At 42.7% G+C, this 11,699-nt stretch overlaps 1 long non-coding RNA gene across 1 annotated transcript; it reads right to left on the bottom strand.

Moving 5' to 3' along the window:
• Nucleotides 1–673: 673 nt before the first annotated feature.
• On the bottom strand, nucleotides 674–8,284 carry LOC142082672 (uncharacterized). Its single transcript, XR_012673781.1, has 3 exons — nucleotides 8,216–8,284; nucleotides 7,034–7,103; nucleotides 674–734 (listed from the first exon to the last, which is right to left on the bottom strand). It is a non-coding gene; the product is annotated as an uncharacterized LOC142082672 (long non-coding RNA).
• Between the last annotated feature and the right edge of the window lie 3,415 nt (nucleotides 8,285–11,699).

Raw genomic sequence — 11,699 nt, 5'->3', positions numbered from 1 at the left:
TCAGTGGCTATTTTCCAAACCTGATTATCTTGATCACATGAAAAAGTCAAGTTATAACAACCTGCGGAAGGTGTTTGGGCCATGTGCTGAGGCCATAGCCCCAGTCTGTCAAGCCTGCCACGTGTGAACTTCCCTGTGAACCCAGGGCTAGGCCCTTTACTTGAAGAAGCAGCATAGAAGAATATTGCACACAAATAACTCTTCTAATTTTGACAAAGGAATTAAACTGGGATGAGGGTTCAAGGAAGGAAAAAGAGGGTTAGAGGGTGTTCAAGGAGGGGAATGACCAGAGCTCCTCCTGTAGAGATGGGGGATTATTGCCAAGTTCCTTTAGTGCAAGTGACATTGCACAAAGTGCAGTAATGGTGTGAGAAGCTCACTATTTATACAGAAACTAAGCAAAAAACTCTCATTCCAAATATTGGCTCTTAAGGACACTTCAGTGCCAAGGCAGCCTTTGCACTATGGGCATGAGTACTTTGCAGTGAGCCCTGCCATTTGGTCCCTGGGTTACTGCGGTGGTTCTCCAGAACCCTCTCTGGCCTCCTACGTGCCCAGTTTTCTTTGCATGGAAAGAAATACATGAGGGAGGAGAAGGTGTTGGATCTGCAGCTTGTACCTGTGCGTGGGGCTCACATAGTCCTCAGAGCAGACACAGCTGTAGTTCAGCAGACCAGCCTTGGGAGTGCGGAGTACACGAGATGCTGGTGTCTTGACTCAGGCTATTTCTAGAGCTACAGAAACACCATAAAGACTTGAACAGAAACAGTTCAATGCACGAATGCATAGACTGGTATTTGATATGCAAAACTTGATCTATATTCCTTAACAGACGTGTTCCATGGTCACTCTGAAACCGCTCCTTACAAAATCACCTGTGCATGAAGCACTTCAGAAACACTAGCACAGCGTCCAGGGAGGGGAGGTGTTGCTGGGCCTATTTCACAGAGCAGCATGTGGAGGTACGCAAAGATGGGTGATCCTGTCACAGTGGGGAGTTCAGGCTTGCGTTTATATATACATAATATTTTGGACCATATCAGAGCAGAAAAAAATCACGGTTTGGCCAGGGAACTAAATAGAGAAAGAAGATAAAGACAACATAAAGAAAGAAGCTGCTTTACAGGTGATTAATGGAGAGACGGGAGTATGTTTGCTTTAGCATCGCCTATCGAGGACCAGTGCATGGGTACCTCAAGGCAGGGCTCCACAGCTGTTTCAGTCTGTTCAGCTCTAAAAGCATGGGTGCAGCTTCTGCAGGGCATCCAGGTCACGCTTCACATGCTCAGCATCACTGCCATCACTGTCAGGCTGTGCCTTGGGGTATCTCTTCTCCACACCTTTCCCAATTCACAAGTGGAATTAGAAAGAGGAGCTCATGGCAAGCCTTCCTGGGGCAAGGAGAAGGACCTTTCTCGGGGTGCTGGGGTGTTGGGAAGTTTCGTGGGGCTCCCAGGCTATGCAGCATGTCCTGCAGCTCAGTCCCTACGTGGTTACCTCCAGCTTCGCTTCCCGTCCCCCCACAGAGCAGGGACCTGCAGATGCCATCATTCCCTGGTGCTGCTGGCCAAGGGATGAAATGCACTCAATGCACCAAATCTCAGCCTTGCCCCCAGGGCAAAGACAGGCACAAGAACAAGGGAAAGTGAAAGCACTTATTAGTGCTGCTCACCCACTGCACCTTCTAGGGTGCTGCCTGAAATTTACTGCTGAGCTTTCAAGGGTGTATAAGTACCAAATCCACTTCTGGGTATTTAGGTTAAACTGGTCTGGTCTGATTTTCATAAGTGGAAAGTATCTGGGACTCCCACTGCAACTCAACACATGGGACCATTTTAAATAAAAAGATAGATTCTGTGTTTCTGTGCTTTTCAAGATATTCACTCACTCTTCACCTTTTGTTTTATGCTTGAGACATCATTTGAATAATAAGAGAATATATCAGCTGTTTCCCTATTCTTCAATGCATTTTGAATAGTATTCTTGAATAGTGTTCTTGTAAAAGCAATGTTAAAGGGACAAATCTGGCATACAATTGAGGTAAAAGATGTTTCATATAATCAGAGATCAACGGGCATGTTTTTAAGGGCTTTCTTTTTTAATTCTTTCCACTGAAATGTGTTTAAACACAAATAAGTATGTCCTGACAGTATTTTCTAATTGAATACAGACATATTGTTGTATTGAAACATCAAACCCTAGAAGTAACATTGACAGGAAACAGATACAAACAGAAGTGCAATGTTACTAAATGTGAAAATGTAAAAAGTAAACCAGCTGGCTAAGTAAAAGGGAATTAAGACTTGATCTCAGTTTTCTAAGCTGCAGTGTCACAAGAAAAAGAGAATAGAAGCTTTAAAACGTGTTGTCCAATATGACTATTTCTCATAGCACAGGAATACAGAGAAGCCTCTGTTTTAGAATTCATTAGGTTGAAATTCAGTACTCCAGCCCTCTGCTCCACAGTAGCAACCCATTTTTTGTCTTTTTTTAATACATATTCTTCTTTTTGGTTTAGTACCAATTTTTTTTTTTTATTTTCATTGCATAAACTTTAAGGAATTGCTTCTTTTAATGTGTTTTCTGCCAAAATGCTGGGGTATTTTTTCAATGTAAACCCCACATTGTAGTACCTCTGAAGAATATATACCTGCATGAGCAACGGCCACATGGCAGGAACGTGCGCTCTCATTAGTCTGACTGGAGGCGTGGTCACAAATCACTCAGATGAGTTCATTGTCCATATTCAGTTTAACCACAGAATTATTGTTTGAGGTGCTTTGGCCCAGAAATGTAAAGGCCTTCCTGACAATGTCAGAAAAATAACCAAGAGAAATAATGTGGCAGATGTAAGTAGTTTGCTTGCACCAAGTAAATATTCATCTGCATGTCTGCAGGTGAAATTACCCTCACGGCTTTTCAGGAGGGTAGAGGGAATCACATCTATTCACTAGCTTGCAGTCAATTCAGAAATAAGAAGTATGCCTGCTGGGCTCTCCTAACATACCTTAGCAGAGGTATAATAAAGTGTTATGTGATCAGATGTTGTTACTGACTGACCTGGAGCACAAGTGCTAGTGAGTTTTAAGGGGAGCTGAGCTTATATGTGCTGGATGAACTTTTGAAATTCGCACACATATTTTCTCAGTTGTGCCTAAATCTTATAATTTGCCCCTGGAATTGAATCAAACTACAGAGAGCAATTTGGGCTCATTGTGGTAATGGACAAATTGACGTTGCCTGAGGACAGCAAATGCTCCAACTGGCCAGAAATTTAGGCAGCATCTCACACTTGCTGTGAGAAGCTGAACTGTGGATTTTTAAATCGTAGAGCTTGGCAAACTTTGAAGAGGCTTGAAAATTAGATCGATTGAGCATCATACACAAGACCTTATTCTTATACAACTCTTTCACTGTTCCCAATAAAAAGATTGTTGTAAGCGCAGAAATGTAAAGCGCTTTGACAAGAAAAAGCACCAGCAAGAAGTAGACATTGGCTGACTTCTGTAAACCTGAAAAGAATTAATCTTTTGAAAATAGGAGTCAGATTCTCAGCTGTGGGATAAAAAAGGCTCAGTTCCACTGTCTTCAATGTAATTGTGCCATCTACCACTGTGTCATAGTCACAAGACATTCTTGTAGTATTATCACGGATTCCTCCTTTTTCTAGCATGGGCAGGAGTCTGCAGGGCTGGATATGGTGGGGAGAGAAGCACAAACAGAGAGGGGGGAGAAAAAAACCCTATAGGGAAAGAAAGAAATGCAATGAAAGAGCCCAAGCAACTGCAGTGTTAGCCACTGTCTAGATGTGATTGCTTTGAGGACACAGGGTTGTCATGAATTTTAGAGGAGCCACACTGCATACTGAAAGGTCTACCCTCAGACCAGCTTTTTCCAGGGCATCGGGAGTGGGAAGCCAGTCTTCCCAGAAACACATCTAACACCCCAGTGTCAGAGTACACAAAAGAGAGCCAGACAAGCAGAAGACAAGTTCTCAATCTAGAGGGGACCAGAGACTGCAAGGAAGAGAAAGATGGATGCAGTGTTGCTGGTTTCATGGCGGCTAGCAGGGAAACCGGGCTCAGTTCATATAAGTGGGATTTCAGGAATAAATTAGAGGAAAAGAGACTGGCCCAGCTGGGTTCAGGGACTGTCTGCAGGAAGGGCCAAAGCAGGGACGTAGCACCAGGAGGAAGGGCACAAAAGGGGCCCAGGTGGACCCTGGCCCCAGGCTCGGCTCTGGGACCCCAGCGGGGCCCTGGGACCCCGGCGGGTTTGTGTGGCAGTTGGGACAGCAGCAGAGGGCACCAGGAGCGGCTGCAGCCACTGCGGCAGAGGCCTTCCCTGCACTCAGACGTCCCCCATTCTGAATGGACTTTCTTCCCCCGCCTCCTTGCTGCCCTTCTCTTCAGCTGGTCCCCTCCCTGTCACTAGCTGTCCATATTCAAAGCCTTGCTACAGTGCCCACATTCGCCGCATGCCCCCTAATTCTACAGCAGCCCTGCCTTTCCCTCTGCTGCCCCTTCTCCCATGGCTTTTCCTTTCCAGCCGCCCTCCCCTAACCATGCGTGTTAAGGGGGAGATGCTGGTGGGCTGGCGGCATCTGCAGTGCCTGGGGCACCCACATTGACCATGCCACAGGCCTGTCCTGCCAGTTTTGACCACAGGCTTCTCAGGAGTGGGCACTATCATCAGCTGGAGTCCCAGGACATTAGCCTAATGACCCATGTTTTGTATAGAATGCCAGCACCTGGAAGCTGAGTGGTGGGTAAAAGGGGGAGAGGATTTTTCATGGCTCTGTGTGTGGGAGGAGGAAGAGGAGAAGGCGGCCATGAGGCTTGCCACAGGCCTGAAACGGGCAGCAGAGAATTTCTTTGAGAGAGACTGCAATGTGCCTGTTTTTGTTAGCCCAAGGAAACCAGGGGAGCTGTGGTTCAGAGCAAACCGGTGCTCTCGCCGGCTGCTGAGAATCCGAAAGATGACCCGGTGCGGTTGTTCAGCCAAGGAGGACCGGGGGCTCCAGCTTGTTGGCCATCTGTGCCTGCCAGGCTCCAGCCAAAACGTTCCCCACAGGAACCCGCGCTGATGCTCACTCTCATTTTGGCAGGCGAGGACGGGGAGACGAGGGAGGAATGGTACAAAGTTGTGTCTTAAGGAGGATTATTAGTGTCAACACATTTCTGTTTTCCTCTAAGAGCTGTGACTGATTGCACCAAACTCCTCTTGCAGACAACATCAGAAGAGCTGAAGAGTGCAATACAAAAAATGCATGTGCTACGCAGAGCCATACTTGTCTTATCGCTCTCCTACCATCCTGTGTGCCACTGACTTCATTTAAGCTATATTAGATTGAGGACTTATTTTAAAGAAACGCCCACTATCTAACTGAGAAGCATCAATTCATAGGGATATCTACACTCAGCATCAAATATTGAACCCCTCATCTACAGAATTCAATGCCTGAGTAAAGGCAAATTTGGATCTGAATAAAAGCCTCTTGCATATTTATCCGAGTCTAACAATTCTCCATGAAATGTTAGTGTGCCTGTCTAACCATCTACTTGCGCATTAAAAATTCACACTAGCTTTCCTAACACATATGGCTGGACTTTAGGAGCAGCAACTTGTGAGAAGTTCCCAGTGCAGCAAGGCATCAAGTGCCTGTGAGCATTTTTACTCCTTGTGTGTAATATCCTACCCTTCTCCCAGCCTACGTATGGTTATTTATTTACTCCCTTCTCTCCGCCCTAAACATCTGAGACAAAACAAAGGTGAGCGAAGGGGACTGGGTGAAGGGTATCCAGCATCCCCCTGGCTCTCAGCTGTGAAATGCTGCATGTGCTGTGGGTTGTATTTTTGAGAAGCCTTCAGATACAGGGGATCTCTCCCAGCACATCCCCATGCTGTGAGGAGCATAGTCTGATCACAGGCATTTCACTTCCTTCATTCAAGGAAACCTTCTGGCCACTTCAGCGGGAATTTGAGGAGATGCCTCAGGCTTCCCCAGCTGCAGGCTGCAGTGCCATAGCCACATGGAGTTGCTCGTAGCCATATTTGCTGTGTCTGAGTCAGACCAGATGACGTAGTCAGATCATTTTGAATTTGTAGATAATTTTAAAATGAAATTTCATTGAATGAAGCATTAGCTTCATCAAAAAGCCAAATTGTGCTGGAGTTATCAAACATCACTCAGCTATGAACACAACTCTGTTGTTCCTTCTCTGGGCTTATTTGCTCTTTTCACGTCCTCTGCATTAACTTCCCTTGGGTTTCCTACCTCTAAGTACTGTCTGATGAGAAGAGTCTTGCATTTGGCCCCTGTTACACGATCCTCCAACTGCCCAGTGACAACAGACATAATTAGTCCGAATGGGAGGGAACAGCAAAAGATAATCCTGCAAAATGACAGCTGCAAACATCCCATTTGATAGTCTTCAGCGTGTGCTAATGACTGTTTTCAACACATGCCAGCGAAACACAGTGCAAACATGACTGTGGAGTGGGCATGCATAAGAGCTGAAGTAAGTAGTGCAAAATCTTCTACCAAATGATAAATGGGCAAAGAATCATTATAGATAATTCCTTGCTGACATATAGGAGCAGATAGATCTTGGTCCATTTCTGCTCTCAATTACATGGTGCAGTGACCAGGCAATTTAAGGGGGATGGCACCTATGTTAGTGATGGCACCCTGAATCCTCCATATATTACAATTACAGGGGGCAGGACAAGTTTTCAAACATGTCTAAGCACAGCTTACACCTAGTTCTGTGAATGAAGCATATTAAGCTTGCTGATATTTCTTTATTGTTCTAATTTTATATCTAATAATTATATCTAATAAAATCAATCTAGTAATTGTGCTATTATTACTAATAAAGCAAATATAAAGCACTTAGCATTTTGTCACAGAAACGTATAATTTTTTTGAGTTTCACATTCCTTGAAGCACTTACCTTAGTCTAGTGAATCATGTCTTTCATCTCCTCAGCCTTTCAGAGGATGTATCAGATTAGAAGAAGCTGTAACTTACCTTTACTGTAAAACCATTGAAGTGACTTGGGCTTCTTTGGAGATCAGTTTGTTCAGCTGCTTGTACTAGCCTTAAGAAAGGGAACAGAATTCTGGAACTAAAAATGTTCTGCATCTTGGAATACATTTATACATAGGTATTTAAAAATATATGTCTTCATTGTCAGGTAGGACAATGTAAGTAACTGTTAAGTTAAAGTCTGTTGATAATGTTTTCTGCTTACTATCATTAACAATAAAATGTCAAACTAATTCTAAAAGTTAAAACTATGTGGAGGGGAAGATGTGCTGGATTTAATGTAGACAAGAAGCAAACAACAAGTCAGACTATTTTGGGGGGCAGCTCAAGTCAGAGGTCTTACTATGTGATGAGGAAAAAGGAATTTGTTTCTTGACATGACAATGCTTTTATGTTTGTTATGTATATTGACCTACAAGATTTACTGTGAGGCTTACACAGTCTTCAGGTATTAATTTCCTTGCTTTTAAGTCTTGTTTTTGTAAATGCTGTGATAGATAATTATATATCTGTAGTCATTTCACAAATATGGCTTTTGTAAAGATATCTATTTTCTACATTTTCTGGTTCCTCAGATGTATTTTTCAGGTTTTACTTTTCTGATAGATAGCTAGACAAAATAATAAAGTAAATGGAGGCACCAAGGTCACCAGATAATTAAAAAAGAGCGAAGGTAGCTATGGCTGGAACTGGATATTGATGTCCTATTGTAATTATACCTGGAAAGCATCAGAGAGCAAAAGTGCACTGCCTGCGCAGAGTATGAGGCGTGGGGCACCGCAGCTGCTGGGTAGCACACTGGGTGCCAGCAGCACCCCAGCTAGGCTCTCCGCTTTGCTCGCGGACAGCATGGGCAGCAAGGACACACAGCACTGTGCAACGCATGCTCTGCTATGGAGATGTGCTCCCAGTTCTCAAATAAAGGCAATTCCCTTTCCATTGTACTATTTCTCACCTTTAATACTGTGTGACTTAGTATCAAAAGCCTATCTACCTACTGGCATCTCTAAAGCACTTATCTCCATGGTGTGATACCTTGGCATTATACATGGGAGTAAAATAATTACAGCAAGACTGCCTATGGGCAGCTTGTAACGATGGCAAATATTTTCATTTATGCTACTATTTCTATATGTAGTTTTGAAATAAACAATGTGTACTTACTCAGCTTCCTATGAAAAGGTTTGTTAGATTCTTTCCATTTCCATTTATCTGTTTCTCCTGAGTTTCTTCCTTCTTCTCCTCTTGCACTTGAATTTCCTTCCTTCCTTCTTTCACATTGCCCCTAAAAGAGATGAGAACAAAAAAGTCAGAACCTTTTAAAAGAACGTTTCCAAAAGGTTTTCTAAAGAAATTATTATGCTGGCTAAAAGAATGTGAATTGCATCTGCTGTTGCTTAACTATTTTAATTTGTAGCAAAGCACAGGACTGGATGAGGCTAAATAGATATGTGAGCTCTTTTGTTGTTTGAGCTCCTATTTCTAAGGCTTAGTTCCCTCAGCTAATAAACAGACCTGTTTTTACTGTGTTACTATTTCTGGTGACAAGATGAAATAAATACCCAAATACAATTGGGTCTATTTAAAATAATGATTAGAAGATAGACACGGTTATACCTAAACTCTGATCTAAACCTGAGAAAACGATGAGTTTTCATCCTGAGACAAGTGAGACACAAGACCCCCTGTTTGAGGGGCAGCACTCAGACACAGTTATGCAAAAGGGAAAATTCACTGAAATTATAAAAATCTAATTAGAAAAAAACTTAAATTATTTAAATTGTTTGCAATGAGTCCCTGTTCTTATGCAGCTTATTTCTAAAAAATATTAAGTGTCTTTCCTTCTATTTGTATACTTTCTATAGACCTTAACTGGAATCAATTTGCCCCTTAGAATCAGGTATAGATCCATCTTTTTACCATATGATTTAATAATCCCCCAAAACTTGCTGGGGTTCTTAAAAGGCCTTTATTAATCTTCAGCACATAAATGAGTACCATGTAAATAACAGTTTACACTGTTATTTACAACTGAGTAACAACCAAAACTGCCAGCCATCTTCCTTCTCCAAGAAAAAAACAAAATTCATCAGTGAAATCAATGGGTAAAAAGAGGAAACTTGTAATTAACCCTGAATTCAATAAAGTAAAAAAGGATTCATAACAAATCATTGTACATCTTTATACACGTTGATAGAAAAGTTTGCTGGGGAGCCTCGTCAGCTTGGGGACACCAGACGGTGCCGTGGAGGGCTCTGGGGGACATCAGGGGGCTGGCAGCAGGGAGCAGACCCAGGGCTGTGGGGACACAGGGGACAGCAGGTTTCCCCAGGAAGCCGGGAGAGCTTCCTGGGCTTGCTCAGCCTAAAAAGCCACTGAAAATGACGGGATGAGAAAGCCAAGCTTGAGGGAAGGACGTACTCTGCAGGGAGACGGGGGCAGGAGGGAGGCTGGTTTCCAAACCTTGTGCTCCATTTTGGGCCAGAAAGCTGAATTTACCTATTGAAAAAAGTTATCCTGGTTTAGTTTAATATTATAGCACATGAATAAGACAAAGCGTTAAGGACTGGAGAGTGCTGGTGTCTTTTCACATGCTCACTTTGAAGAAAGGGAGGGATGTGCCTGGCTCAGGGTTGCATCACGGGTAAGCGCTAGTTCCCAAAGTGCTGCTCTGCATGGAGAGGAGCAACTCAGGCTTGTGGTGGAGGACAAACAGAAATGCAAAGCAGAGACAACTGGATAAAATTTACTTTTCTTATTTTTTTCTTTATCCTTCACGTTGTTACATTCTTAATGCATGCAACATTCAGAAACAATTCAATTTTTAATAGAGGGAAATTTCAGATTCTCAGCCATTGATGCAAACCAAGGACAGGTCTCTGTCTTTGACGTATTACACAGCAAGCGTTACTCTTTTTGTAATCATGACGGATGGTGAAGGATTTCCAGGGATCCAGAGATCAGCTCAGTCTATCAAAACTCTGTCCTACGAATGAGATAACATACCACGTGCCACTTCCCAGAGCCCAACAGCTAGATACGCTTGTAGCTGGCAGCATCTTGGCAAATTCTGCTCAATGTCTTAAGCAAAAAGGGGGTAGAAGAAAGTTTCTGCATAGCAGGTGCCAAGCTCTGCTTTCTGAAAGCTGGGGACACAGGAGAGAGCAGTCCGTGGGTTTCCATCGGCTCCGCAGTGCAGCAAACAAGAGCAGCATCGCATCCCCCTCACTTCCATCCAGTTCCAGCGAGCATTCGAGCACTATCAAGGCAGTCAGACATCTATCTCCTTCACTACGCACCTCCCTTTAAACAGCAAGATTTTCAAAATGTTGAGCAGTCACAGATCCCACCGAGATCACGGAGGGTTGTAGCAACTTAGCATGTGCGAAACATTGGGGGATTTTAATTTCCACATTTAAATATCAACTTTGGTGTCTAACTTCAGGTGTCCAACACTTACAATTGGAGCCAAAGCAAATAAGCATGTCTGCTCCTGACTAATACTTTTTGGAAAGCTGAGCACAACAGAAAATAATCCTGGCAATGAAGGCTTCTTTCAGTAAAATTGTTTTCACATAAAGATTACCAGAACAAAGCAGTATTTTTTTTTTATTTAAGTATTTCTTAATGTATTTACTCATACAAAATAACAGTAATTTCTAATATAGGACCATGTGTGCAGAACGAATAATGGAGTAGACTGGAGTTTTCTCCAGCGCGTCTTTTCATATCCTCACTTCTGCTTCTGATTAGGTTGGAAGCACAGGGCTAGGATGGAGTAATGAACATCTTCCCAGTAACTTATGTGACAGAAAATTGAACAACCAGCTCCTCGGCCATTATTTCTGTGGATTTCCCAAGCTGTACGTGCATCAAACAGTAACAGAAAAACATAAATTCTGTTAAGCAAAAGGTCTCATTTTTCTAGGTATGTTTACAGGCTTTATGGGAAAAAACCCTCAGAATTAACAGGTGGACAGAAAACCTGTAAGAGCAAATTTTTATTCATTTGATAATGAATTACCATGGTAGCCTAAATTGTCTGAAGGTGTTAATGATTTTAGATGCCCCGTAATATGGGATCCTAAAACCTATAAAATGACATTGGTTTCAGAAAAAAGCCATACATTTGCTACCCAAATCTTAGACCTTTTACCAAATGTTTTAAACTGGGACTTCAAAATGCTGGACACCAAAACCAGCTCATTATTTTTACCCAAATGTTAGCCAGTGGACTTGGAAATGGAGAAAGGGGAGGTTCCCCATGAGGAACATTACTCTGACAAGTCCACAACCAGATGCTGAAGTACCATCTTCCAGATGTGCTATAAACATAGGACTTGATTTTACTTATCCAAAATTAATACCACTAAGAGTTTATAGAATTAGTTTTGAAAAACTGGAGAGAATGACTAATTTTGTGAACCTGCCAGCCATAAATTTATAATCTGGTAAAATATATTTGAACAAGAAAAACTCTGCGGTTCCTTAGTAACTAAAACTTCAGTGAGTTTAATGCTTAGGTGTGTTTAAATTGTCTGAAATATACTACATCAAAGCCCTCAGCAGCAGCAAAGAGCAAGGTGCCGGTGTCCATTGAGTAATACAAGTATAAAATTCAATTCTATTTTTTCACTTCGACTGCCAA

This window comes from Calonectris borealis, chromosome 5 (genome assembly GCF_964195595.1).
Source record: "Calonectris borealis chromosome 5, bCalBor7.hap1.2, whole genome shotgun sequence".
Lineage (NCBI taxonomy): Eukaryota > Metazoa > Chordata > Aves > Procellariiformes > Procellariidae > Calonectris > Calonectris borealis.
This window is presented reverse-complemented; position numbering and strand designations above follow the sequence as displayed.